At 42.4% G+C, this 10,890-nt stretch overlaps 1 long non-coding RNA gene and 1 other non-coding gene across 2 annotated transcripts; both read right to left on the reverse strand.

Annotated features, from left to right (window-relative positions):
• Window positions 1–5: 5 nt before the first annotated feature.
• LOC116624181 lies at window positions 6–6,861 on the reverse strand. Its single transcript, XR_004297847.1, has 4 exons — window positions 6,713–6,861; window positions 5,519–5,656; window positions 2,939–3,084; window positions 6–881 (listed from the first exon to the last, which is right to left on the reverse strand). It is a non-coding gene; the product is annotated as an uncharacterized LOC116624181 (long non-coding RNA).
• Window positions 1,729–1,855, reverse strand: LOC116624330. Its single transcript, XR_004297873.1, has one exon.
• Window positions 6,862–10,890: the final 4,029 nt, after the last annotated feature.

Genomic DNA, 10,890 nt, shown 5'->3' on the forward strand with positions numbered 1-10,890 from the left:
GTAAGTTAAGATGCAAGATGCAGAGTAAATGACTCTATCTGTGAAGCAATCCTCAGAGACAACTTAGTATTCTGCCCTGTGGATGCCTCTAAGCAGACATGCTCCTCATCTCCTCACTTAAGGTTTTGGGTGAACTGAAAGCTCCGCGACTTGTTTTCCAGCACACTCAAAGTCTCACACGAGGAACACCTCCTCTGTCTCCAAACTCTGCCTGTTGGTATGAACAGCAGCTCAGATTCCTGAATTAACAACTCACCTTGACAGTCTTCCAGCTCCTTACATACACACAAACACACACATGCACGCACGCGTGCGCACACCTGCTCTGCCAACCTGGATCACTAGCCTGAAATAAGGAAGGTACAGCCAGTGTGAGCACAGAGAGGGCTCACGTTATAGACAAAATAGACACATGCGTGTATTCAACACTGTTCAGCTACTGAGACAGAAACTGCCAGGTGGGAAGTAGGGCATCACAGATAAGGCAAGTCTGAATTCCGGATTCTAACAGGTTTTATGGAATATTTCACATGCAATACGAACATGGATAAAATGATAAAAACTCGACACCTGTAAGGTTTGAGTGAAATTTTTATTTGAACAAGAAAAAAACATCTAGAATTGGCATTGACCATTGACATTTAAAATCCACTTAAAGCAGAAGACCAACTTAAAGCATCACAATTACTCAGCATAAAGAACTTTTGTTTAAACATGTTTCTTCTACAAGAAGAAAAAATAAGTCTAGACCAGAACCAAACATTTTTTTTCTCTAAAATATTCCAGTTCCTAAAATATCATGAATAGTCTGCTGAAACTAAATTTCAACAAGGGGCAGGATTTACCTCAAGGCCATGTTCACCTGCAACCTGCTGATAAATCTGTTAAAAAACAAAACAAAGAAAAAGATTTTTAAAAAGTCAGACGATTGTAGCCACAATCCCTGACTCGGTGCAGTTAAAACAAAACATGTCAGTCTGTTCTCTTCCCAGCTTCACCTGTCTCACTGTGTAACCCTTGAGCAAGTTATTAACATAAGCTCTGGCTTCCCTCAACAAAGGGGAGTGAGAATATGTAAAATAACCACAGAATCTTTGTGTAAACTAACATGGGCTTAGTAATTCAGAATAGCCCGATGTGAAGGCACCCTGAAATGGGACTAGAAAGTTGGTGAGAGACTTGGGATATAAGATGACATTGGTTTCTGGTAAAATTAAACTGCCTTTTATTTGGAAACGTGTATGTTTAATAAATGACTTCCTGCTGGTTCAGACAATGATATGCAATCACTTATACACATTCAGTAAAATATTTCAGAAGCACGTGCTTGGTGGTATCAAGCAGAGCGATGACATGGGCACCGAGGCCTTTTCCTCACTACTTCCCGTCCTCCAGTATTTGTCAGAAGCAGAAGCTCACACGGCTCACACCTTGGTAGCTGCCCGCAGCACAAGTCACAAGTCACTCTGCCATGGCATTCTGTAACTGAGACTGTGCTGGTCTCCGCCCAAGGAGGCTCAGCTCCCAGAAGGCTTGCTGGACCCCCTGAAGGCTGCACCACAGGAGGTCCTGTCTTCCACTTTCCTAAACAACTTCTCCAATTTCTAGCCACCTTCCTACCAGTTAGTACAGTAAGAGGTTCGTGGGTCCACTACCTTCTCCCACCCTTTCTAATCTCTTAATTTACTGTTCCTATTTTCCACGGTAAGACGACTCGAAGTGTGTACTTGCTGTTGGTAGATAAGTAGGTCTTGAATTTATTTTGCAAACAAGACCTGTTCTATCTACCTTTTCCTTTAGGAGGCTAACAGCAGAGTCGGCTTGACTTCAAGGACTCTGTTTTCTTAGTCTCCAGAAGACCAAGTCCAGCTTTTGAAGCACTGTCCTCCAGGGTGTCAAGACACGAAAGGAATGGTAACTGAGCACTGTTAGGTAATTGATTACTCGAGTTTTCAGAGATTTTTCTTCACCGCGATCAATAGTTAAGGAATCTAAATGCAAAATGAGAGTCAGTGATTTGGGAAGAAGACTCCCGCCAGTCAGCAAGTCTCCTAGAAGGCGCAGGACAATGAGCTGGGCACGATGCCCCAAGGCAGTAATCATTTTAGAGTAGTTACGGCACAGGTGCTATTTCTTGTCACACAGATCATGTCCTACTACTTCCCTGCTTGTTTTCTGCTACCCCCACCCCAGGAAAAAATTAAGCCCCACCCACTGATTGATTGCCTTTTCTTCATTCTCCCAGACTTGGACAGTATCAGGTTTTTCTGCTCTATTTTCACCTTACTCAAATCCTGGTGGAATTAAACTATCACTGATTTGAACTATGACAATTCAACGACACAGCATGCAGCTCAAACAACATGCAGTCATGTGCACAGAGCCAATAAAAATGCTTTTGTAGTAGGAACTTGGATTCTAATTTTGCTGTCTCCCCCATGCCCATTCCTGGGCCTAGATGGCTTAAGAGATGCCCTTAAATTCGAGAAGATGGGACTGGAGACAAGAATATAATCCATTCGCTAGGAAAGCACTCAATCAACAAAACTGAGGTTTCCCAGCTATGCATTTTAACAAAGCAGGAACTTAGTTTTTAGAGATGGATTTCCAGAGTCCATACACTGCTTCTTGGTAAACCTGTCATCTTATTCTGCCACTCAGAAAGTTTCCTACCCTCTGACTTCTTTTATATCCCAAACACCCACCCAATGAAGGGGGAAACGGACAGGAAGAGAGAAGGAAAACAAGAGAAGCGCGTAAGGACAGACCTCTGAAGAAAGGTAGAAGATACTTGATAAACAAGCTGCAGATCCCTAGGCACCTGGAATGGACCTACCCTTTCTTGTCCACCTAATGCCTGTGTAGCTCAAAGGTCACTTCCTGGAAGCACTTCCTAATACCTCCCTCTCCCAGGCTGAGTTCGGTGCCACACACTCACCTCTTTTTGAGTGGCACACAGCAACTGTTGACCTGCGTCTGCACCTCTTGGCTGTATGCAAACCAGAGGCAGGAACTGTATGTCCTCATCTCTGAATGATCAGAACACGGAAGCAACGGCAGTCTGCTTTCGAAGAGCTCATTTACCTGAAAAGAGGTAAGGGACGTCAAATTGTCTTCCAAATTAAATCTCTTCATCAGAAAGCAAAGCACTTTTAAATTATGTGTGTTGGGTGAAGAGAGGGAGATAAAAAATAGAGTGTGATTCTTAGCCTTTCTGCTGTCCCAATACACCTGAAGGATCTACCACCTAATCCCATTAGTGAGAGCCCCTTCTGACCTGGAAGGAGTGGGAGGGGGCTTACCAGAATCTGACGTGTGAGGAAGATGTTTAGAATGCCTCCTTCCCATCACTGCCAGAGATCTCTAACACTCACATTTAATATTTATTGAAGTTTTGACTATTCTTAAGAGAGCCCTTATTTTAAATGCTCTGAAACATCAATCCGGTTTGTATGTTTGGAGGCTGATGAGTGGAAGTGAAGGCCCTGACAGAGCCTGACCTGATAGCACACCACACCACGACTCTGCTTTCATGGAGAAATGACATGCTGTAAAGTTAACAACCACCCCAGGGACATATAAAGACCACAGGTGGTACCTCCTCAAATGTCAAGTGTCTTAAAAATCATTTTATGGGAGAGACTTCCTCATCCCCCCAAAATTGTAGCCAAACTTATATATCATAGGGTGAAAATCCTACATATATGGAGGCACCTCTTATTCTTGAAATCTCATCCTTTCCTAAAAAGTTGATGGAATTTTCAGATCCTAGGTTTCATTATTTTAAATTGGAAAACTCTGGGGACGCCTGGGTGGCTCAGTCGGTTAAGGGCTCAGGTCATGATTTCCAGGTTGTGGGATCGAGCCCCATGTCGGGCTCCCTGCTCAGTGGTGAGTCTGCTTCTCCCTCTCCCCCTGGGCTCTCTCTCTCTCCAAAAGTAAATAAATAAAAATCTTTACATTGGAAAACTATGTTCCCAGCCCTTCAAAGAATCTCAAGCCAATCTCCCCAAAATAACCACACATAACTGTCTACCAAGGATTTCTGTAAAGTAAAAGGCATTTTATTTATTTATTTATTTTTTTTTTTAATTTTATTTATTTGACAGAGACACAGCGAGAGAGGGAACACAAGCAGGGGGAGTGGGAGAGGGAGAAGCAGGCTTCCCGCCGAGCAGGGAGCCCGATGCGGGGCTCGATCCCAGGACCCCGGGATCATGACCTGAGCCGAAGGCAGATGCTTAACCATCTGAGCCGCCCAGGCACCCAGTAAAAGGCATTTTAAACACGGATTACCTACTTATGTAATCATTATGAATTCAGTAGTGGGTACGTTTCTGTGCAGTTACTAATCCACTGAAAAGTCTCGAGTTCTGGAAGTGAGAGAAGGGGGATGCAGACTGTAACCTGCTGTGGTGGCTGGTGGAGAAGGTGAGCAAGGGTTAAATGGCCAGGGAAGTGAGGGGAACAGAAACTGCCTACAGCCTGTCCGTGTCCAGATCCACTCAACAGGTGGTCTTCTCTCCTTAGCCTGGACTCTCTAGGAGTTAGTCTGAACCGCTGTCTGAAGTGCTATACAAATCAACAGGAGGAAAGGAAAACGAAATGGAAAATGTGTTCCTTGTGCCTGGAATTATACGTGTCCTGGAAATAAAAGACTGTGCTCATTACTGCATTTTTAAGGTAATGCTCATGTCACCGTCACTTGCAACAGCAATCATGTCTGTATCATCTCAAGTTTCTTTGGAACATTTGCACAGAGCAGTTGTTCTCAGGGTGTGGCTCTTGTGGGGGCCCCTGAGACCCTTTCAGAGGGTCAGGTCAAAACTACTTTCATAATAACACTGAGACATTACTTGCCCTTTTCACTCTTATTCCATGAACGTACAGAGCAGAGTTAAACCAGAGGCTACACCATGTGAGGACATTCATCACTGACAACAGAGTGTATGCTTGTATATTCTTGTGTTTAAAACATTTCTGTTTTAACCTCTAACACTAAAAATACTGATTTTATATATATATCCCACATAAACAAAAGCTCTTTGGAATCCTCAATAATTTTATAGGAGGGTCCTCAGGCCAAAAAGTTTGAAAGTTCTTAATACAGAGCATTCATTGCTTCCCCACAATGAAAATCTAGCTGAATGAGTCTCTCAGTAGTAAGAGTTCATCTATGTTTTTCAATACTTGCTAATGTACAAGTTGTTCTGTAGACCTCTAAGGCTTACGCACTTTCTGACAAGACATTTCCATTTACAAATATGAGAGAGATGACAGAGACAGCGCGCAGTACATTTAAACAGCATGAGTACCAAATGCAGTGTTCCCTAAGACAGCTGAGGTCTGACTGCAGGGTACCCGACAGCATCTCACCTGGACTTGTGAGCTTACAAGTTCACTGTGGCTGGTTTGATTCAGACAGCGTTCTAGGTAAACATTTCCACAGGCTGTGACAGCAAGTGTTCACGGTGAGAACTCTGACAATAGCTGTAGGTCTTGCAGGGTGAGCACATACCTGTGAAACTCAGGCCTCTCTGTGCAAAGGTATGCAACAGGTCCTCCAAGTTCCATCTTCCTTTTGTTACTACACATACAATGCTGAATAGGAAATGACAGGAGGGACGTGTCGGACTCCTCTCCATCTACACAGCATCTAAAATGTAAATAAATGGGAGTGCCTGGGTGGCTGAGTCGGTTGAGCCTCTGACTCTTGATTTCGGCTCAAGTCATGATCTCAGGGTCATGAGATCAAGCCCCTTGTCCGGCTCCGTGGGGAGTCTGCTTGAGATTTTTCTCTCTCCCTCTGCACCCTCTAAAATAAATAAATAAATCTTTTAGAAAATAAAACGTAAATAAATGACACAGTTCTAACTCCTGACACATACTGACTTTGCCTTTGTTGGATTCATACTGCACCTAAACGTGCATCCCCACCGTCCTCACTCCCTGAAAAAGACGGCTTAGCAACCCAAAAAAAACAGTTAAGATGTGGAGGACAGGATGCTAGGCTGGAAATGAAGAACTCTCGCTCCTAGTCCTGGCTCTGTCACTGATGACGTAGGTGACTTTCAGCCTGCCTCCTCTATGCTTCAATTTATTTTTATTTTTATTTTTTTTAAAGATTTTATTTATTTATTTGACAGAGAGAGACACAGCGAGAGAGGAACACAAGCAGGGGGAGAGGGAGAGGGAGAAGCAGGCTTCCCGCTGAGCAGGGAGCCCGATGCGGGGCTCGATCCCAGGACCCTGGGACCATGACCCGAGCCGAAGGCAGACGCTTAACAACTGAGCCACCCAGGCGTCCCTCTATGCTTCAATTTAAACTGAACCAAGGGGCGATGACCCAGTTCCTCCTCCGACACCAAATGACGTTCCCGGCGGATTGGGGAAGCTTAAAAATGACCGGCCGTGCGTTTATGTTTTCAAATGAATGCAACAGGTGCTGCTGCCTCAGGCAGGAGTCACCGATTCAAACCGTCTGGTTCCGTACAGGCCCTCGCGTCACATCCCTTAAGGGACACAGGCCACCACTGACGTGAAATTCACCTACAGCGTTATTTTCCCTTAAACCTGACTCTGGGCGTGTATTTCTCCCTTCCACACACATCCCCACCACAGCTCCGTGAACCACCGAGCTGGGTTTTTTTAGACGAGAAAGCTGAGCACGAGTTAGGAACGAGACCCCGCGACAGATACGTCGACCCCTCACCTCTACGCCGGCTCCCCGGTATACTCCCCGAAACCCGACACACCAGCCAGCCTGCCTACTAGGACGCCGTCGTCGCCCGCCCCGCCGGTGGCCAGACAGCAGCCTCACTCTACACCACAGACGAAACCAGCCCTCCCGCGTCTGAGCGCGGCGACTCCTCCTCTCTCCTTCCGGTGGAAGAGCCTTCCGGTTTCCGGGCGTGGGGAGGAAGTCCCGCCCCCACGCAACCGCATATCACGGCGGGACGCGCCGTCGCTGCACGGATGCGCCCGCGGATGCGAGTCAGTGGCGGGCTAGGTGGGTAGTGGCGACTCCTGGACCGAGGTCGCTGTTGCTGGGTCCCCGGTGGGGAGTGGGGAGAGGGCTGAGCTGTTCAGCGGGGCCTGGCAGAGCGGCTTGGAGACTCCCGTCTCCTCAAGAGCTCCCTCCTGAGCGTCCTTCGGGGGTTGGAGGTCCTTCCCCCGCCAGCTGCCCCGCAGTTTACTAAGGTTCTGCCTTCCGTTTATCTGCGTAGCCGCATGCCTTGCAGTCATAATGGTTACCGCCTAGTGAGCTTTAGCTGTTCGTGGTTTCAGAGCAGGAGCTCGTGAGCGTCTGGTAATTCCTGACTACTGCTGTTGCCCACTCGTGAAAGTGCTGGAGAACCTCCATAGTTCTCAGCTGGGCTAGGGACATGCGCTGTTGGGGTTAGGAAGAGAAATGACAAATTAAGGTTGCCCTTGTTTTAGTTTCCGAGAGCTGTCGTAACGAAGTATCACAAATTGGGTGGCTTAAAACAACGTGTTTATTCTCTTATAGTCCTGGAACCAAGAAGTGGGAAATGAAAATGTCAGCAGGGTCATGCTTCCTCTGAAACTCTAGGTAAAAAGGCTTCCTTGCCTTTCCTAGTTTCTGGTGGTGTCCAGCCAGGCTAGGAGTTGTTTGGCTTGTAGCTGCATCACTCGGATCTCTTAACTCCAATAGGGTGTTTTCTCTGTCTGTCTGTGTCTCTTTAAAAGGACAAAGGACCACCCTACTCCAATATAACCTGATCTTAAGCAATTACATTTGCAATGACAGTTTCCAGATCAAGTCGCATTCTAAGGTTCTGGGAAGGACATGAATTGGGGCGGGGGGGCGGGGGGTCTGTGACACTTGCCAACCTCATATAGCTGTCAAAGAGCTTAAGAAGTTGGCAAGCCAAAAGCTGAGAATTTGCTGTAGTACACAGGAATTCAAACGTAGTTCAGTTGGATCCAAGAAGTTGTCGTGGACGTTTGAACTATTCCCTTGAGAGGTGGGTAGGATTTGGATGTGCCATCATAGCTCATACCCAGCATTCTAGGCAAACAAACATCACAGACAAGAAAGCACAGGTTGAAATGTGAAGTAAGTTAGGTTAAAGCAGGAAGGATCTTGAATACCAGCTAGAGAGTTTGGACTCTATCTGTATTGAAAATGAGCAGTAAATTGAAGTGTTTTGGCAGAGGAGTTGTGCTTTGAAGATTAATTAGCAGCTTGAGTCAAACCTACTTTGTGTTACTTAGTCCATTTTAAGAAGTCTTAAATCCTATTCTTGAGCATATCCTGTTATTTTTCATCCTGGTGTCCCTGCTCATGCTGTCCCTTATTCCTGGAGTGCTGCCATCAAGGAGAGTTGTTTAGATCATTTTATGTTTGCATCCCAGTATTGCCAAAACCTGACAAAGGTAGCACAAGAAGAAAAAACTACCAAACTCCCATAAATACAAAGCCCTAAAATAAAATATTAGCAAATTCAGTCGTGCCCTCCATCTGGAACAAAAAAGGTTTTATCTCGGAAATGATTTAACATTAGAAAGCCTGTTTCTATAAATCACTGTAGCTTAAATCTGTATGAGGTTTAAATCTGTATGATCGTCTCAACTGATAAAGTGTTTTTTGAAAATATTCAGTACCTCCTTTGATCGAAAACACTTAGCAAAATGGGAATAGACAAATAGCAACTTGATAAAAGGCACTTAAACTGAGAGTAAATTTCATACTTAATGATAAAACAGTAGAAACATTCCACTAAACTCAGAAAGAAATGGAATATTTACCTTCCCTACTAATATTCAACATGGTGCTAGCTTTTCTAGCCAAAACAATAAAGAAAAGGACAAAAATGTTAGAAAAGAAGTGAAGATGCTATTTTTAGATGATGTGATTTTATTTCTAGAAAATGGAAAAGAATGAAATTACAAATTATTAGAACTAATTAAATGGTTCAGCAAAGTGGCTAAATAAATTACATACAGACACTTAAGCTTTTCTTATATACCAGTTATAAAATAGGGAAAGAATGGAACCCAATATGAAGACACTGCACAAAAGAGACTTTTTATGAGAAATATGAAGAATTATGAAAAGACATTAAGACAAGTAAATGGAGATTTCATGTTCCAGTATGGGAAATTCAGTGTTTTAAATATATCAGTTTATCATAAATTAATAAACAGTTTTGATACAGTGCCTACTAAAATACTGATGGGATCTGCAAGTAATTCTCTTTGGTCAAAGTATGTTCTTTTGATACACTCTTGGGTGCCATTTATTGGTATTTTATTTAGAATGTGTGTCTTATTAGTCAGACTGATACATAGGGGAGGTTTTTTGTACTGTGTTAATCAGATGTTGGTATTTAAAATTATACTGGATCCCTTAAAATAACTGTAGGGATCATTTCATATTTTACTATGGTCTATATGGTAATGGTCTGAAATAATTTAAGCAACTTCAGAATTATTTGCTCTTTTAAGGCCGAGGAGAGAAATCAATTGTGAAACTCTATTATGTGATGCAGTATTATATGGTGGATTTTAAATGATGTGTCCACACTCCTCTGTGATCATTTAAAAAGTCAACTCTTCTCTTTTGTGGGCGATCAACTGTAATTTATATTTTGCTTGGAAGTCTTCCATTTTCAATAGGTTTTCCAAATTAGTTGTCCATTGTATTGTGTATGAAATTATGTTGTGCTTCTTAAAATCTGTTCTGCACGTGAGTTTTTCACTTTCTCATTCCTAACCTTACATATTTTTGTTTTCTTTTTTCTCGAATCAGACTCACAGAGGATTTGTCTCTTTTGTTCAGTGCTTCAGAGAATCAGCTTTGGCGTTTTTCTGCTCTTACTGTTTTCTGTTTTTCCCTCTTCCTACTCTCTTGTGTTCTTTTCCAATTTCTTAATATTAACCTAAGAGCCTTTATTTTTTTAAGTGCTTTTATTTTTAATCTTTCATTTTTGATGAAGACTTTTTAAGGCAGTAATTTGCCTCTGAATACAACTTGTATTTATGTTGCATAGTTTTTGGTATAAAGTGTTCTCTTTTTCATTGCTTTTTACATATGTTGTAATTTTGTCATTTTTTTTCATTTGACCCAAGAGTTATTCAGGATCGGATATCATTTTTTTTTTAAATACTTAAGTTTTTCAATCATTTTCTTTTCTCAGTTTTATTGAGAGATAGATGTATTGACATACATCACTCTGCAAGGTCAAGTGCACTGCATGATGGTGATCATGTTTGTATTATTTTCCAGTTTTATTGTGATCAGAGAATTAGATTCTGTATGTTTTAACTAAGCATTTCCTCTTTGGCAAGTACATAATCAATGATTACACATTCCGTGGGTATTAAAATATGTGTATTTTCTTCTTGGAATTAAAAAGTTCTGTGCCTCTGTTCCATCAGGTTTACTGGTTTTAGTATTCACGTTTATTGATTTTAGAGTTCCAATTCTCTGATATATTTCCTAGATCAGTCTAATTCTAGAAGAGGTGTGATTAAAATTTCCAACTTAAATGTATTTTTAAACAAGTTTTTCTTGCATTTCTAAAAGGTTTCCTTTATATATTTAACTGCTATGTCAATGGTTCACACAAGACTATCCCTTGTCTTCTTTGTAAGTTCCTTTTTATCCTATTTAATGCTTTTAACTTATGTCTAACCAATATCCCCTTATCTGATGTTAATGTTACCATTCCTTATTTTGTTTACTTCTCTCTGGTTTCTCATAGCTCACCTCTTTATTTTAAATCTGTTACATTACTTTAAGTTTCATTTCTAGTAAAAGAAAATATTATAGATACAACAAATGAGCAATCTGGGTTTAGTTTTTCACCTGGAAAGTTTAGCAGTAACCATGCAGAAGCCAGCTGTTGTGCTGAGGGGATCTGC

This window comes from Phoca vitulina, unplaced genomic scaffold, assembly GCF_004348235.1.
Source record: "Phoca vitulina isolate PV1807 unplaced genomic scaffold, GSC_HSeal_1.0 scaffold65, whole genome shotgun sequence".
NCBI lineage: Eukaryota > Metazoa > Chordata > Mammalia > Carnivora > Phocidae > Phoca > Phoca vitulina.